The sequence below is a fragment of the Lagenorhynchus albirostris genome, chromosome X (assembly GCF_949774975.1).
Source record: "Lagenorhynchus albirostris chromosome X, mLagAlb1.1, whole genome shotgun sequence".
Lineage (NCBI taxonomy): Eukaryota > Metazoa > Chordata > Mammalia > Artiodactyla > Delphinidae > Lagenorhynchus > Lagenorhynchus albirostris.
In genome coordinates, this window is record NC_083116.1 from 78,930,549 (window position 1) to 78,933,354 (window position 2,806).

Here is a 2,806-nt window from a genome sequence, read left to right on the forward strand (position 1 = left end):
AATGATGACAAGGTTGGTTCAACATTTGAAAATCAATTAATGCAATACATCATAGCAACATACTGAAAAAGAAAAATCACATCATCATATCAATAGATGCAGAAAAAGCCTTTGCAATATCAAACACTCATTTATGGCAAAAACTCATTAAAACATGAGTAGAGGGGAACGTCCTCAAATTGATAAACAATATCTGTGAAAAACCTGCAGCTAAGATCATATGTAATGGTAAGAACTTCAAAGCATTCCCACGAAGATTGGCAAGAAGCAAGTATATCTCTTCTCACCACTCCTTTTCTACATCATACTGGAAGTCCTAGATAATGTAATAAGACAATAAAAGAAGATAAAATGTATAAAATTTGGAAGGGAGATATAAAACTGTCTTTGTACTAGATGACATTACTGCATGTAGAAAATCCAAAAGAATGGACAGAACAACTCCTGGAACTAATAAGCAATTATAGCAAGCTTGCAGGACACAAGATTAATATACAAAAGCCAATCATTTGCCTATATACCAGCAATGAATAAGAATAATTTTGAAATCCAAAACACAATACCATTTATATTAGCACCCAAAAATCAAATACATAAGGATAGACTTAACAAAATATGTACAAGATCTACATGAGGAAAACTACAAAACTCTGATGAATGAAATCAATCAAGAATGAAATAAATGGAGAGAAAGTTCTTGTTAATGGATAGAAGACACAATATTGTCAAGATGTCAGTTCTTTCCAACTTGATATATAGATTCAATGCAATCTCAATCAAAATCTCAGGAAGTTATTTTGTGAATATCAACAAACTGATTTAAAAGTTATTATAAATTTCATATAGAGGGGCAAAAGACCCATAATAAGCAACACAATATTGAAGGAGAAGAACAATGGAGAGCAGACACTACTCGACTTCAGGACTTACTATAAATCTACAGTAACCAAGACAGTGTGTTATTGGCAAAGAATAGACAAATAGATCAATGGAAAGCTCAGAAATAGACCCACATAAATATAGTCAACTGATCTTTGAAAAAGTAGCAAAGGCAATACTATGTAGCAAAGATAGTCTTTTCAACAAATGGTGCTGGAACAACTGGACATCCACATGCAAAAAAAAATGAGTCTAGACACAGACTTTACACTTTCACAAAAATTAACTAAATATGCATCACAGACCTACGTGTAAAATGGAAAACTATAAAACTCCTAGAAGATAACCTAGAAGAAAACCTAGATGACCTCGGGTATGGCAATGACTTTTTAGGTACAACACCAAAGGCATGATCCATGAAAGAAATTATTGACAAGCAAGACTTAGTTAAATTTTTTTAAGTCTGCTCAGCAAAAGACACTTTTAAGAGAATGAAAAGCCAAAGACTGGGAGAAAATATTCGCAAAAGACACATCTGATGAAGGACTTCTATACAAATTACACAAAGAACTCTTAAAACTTAACAATAAGGAAACAAACAACCCAATTAAAAAATGGGACAAAGGTCATAACAGACACCTCACCAAAAAAGATATACAGAGGGCAAATATTCATATGAAAAGATGCTTACATCATATTCATCAGGGAAATGCAAAATTAAAAAAAATGAGATACTACTACACACCTATTAGAAGTGCCAAAATCCTGAACACTAAGACCAAATGCTGTGAAGGATCTGGAATAATAGGAGCCCTTGTTCATTGCTGGTGGGAATGCAAAATGGTACAGCCACTTTGGAAGACAGTTTGGCAGTTTCTTACAAAGCTAAACATAATTTTACCATACATTCCAGAAACTGCACTCCTTGGAATTTACCCAAAGGAATTGAAAACTTATATCCACACAAAAACTCACATACAAATGTTTCTAGCAGCGTTATAATCGCCAAAACTTGAAAGCCACCAAAATGTCTTTCAGTAGGTGAATTCACAAATAAATTGTGGAACATCCAAACAATGGAAAGTAATCCACAACTGAAAATAAATGAGATATTAAGTGATAAAAAGACATGGAAGAACTGTAAAAGTAAAACAAGAGAACCCTCAATTAAATAGTTGGGAGACAAGAAGGGGGAGCTCTCATGCTCTGTGAGGATAGCAGAGCCCAATAGGAAGAAGAGGACTTTTTTCCTGGCAAGGACTCTGCCAATGAAAAGTGATGAATTCTGTTTACTATAGCCTTCCGAACTTCCTTTTCCCCTCTATAAAAGTGTTCTGAAACCAACTTGATTAGACGGTTGGAACTTTCAGGCCGACACCCTGATTACCCAGAAGGAGGAGAAAGGTTCTGGAGGTTGAATTAATCACCAATGACTAAGGATTTAATCAACCATGGCTGTGTAGTGAAACCACCATTAAAATCCAAAAGGAGGGGTTTCAGAGAGCTTCCAGGTTGGTGAAGCAGAATGCCTCCATGTGCCACTGTGCTGGGCTCTAAACTCCAAGAGGATTGAAGTTTCTTTGTTCTCAACCTCAGCCTATGAATCTCTTCATCTGGCTGTTTGTTGTGTGGTTAAATATCCTCAATAATAAGCCACTCATCTATGGTGTGGCTGACAGGGTCTTGGCACTCCACCCTTATGTCAGGCCTGAATCTTTGAGGTGGGAGAGCCAAATTCAGGACATTGGACCACCAGAGACCTCCAGGCCCCATGTAATATCAATCAGCAAGAGCTCTCCCAGAGATATCTGCCTCAACACTAAGACCCAGCTCCACCCAATGACCAGCAAGTTCCAGTGCTGGATGCCCCATGCCAAACAACTAGTAAGACAGGAACACAACCCCACACATCAGCAGAGAGGCTGAA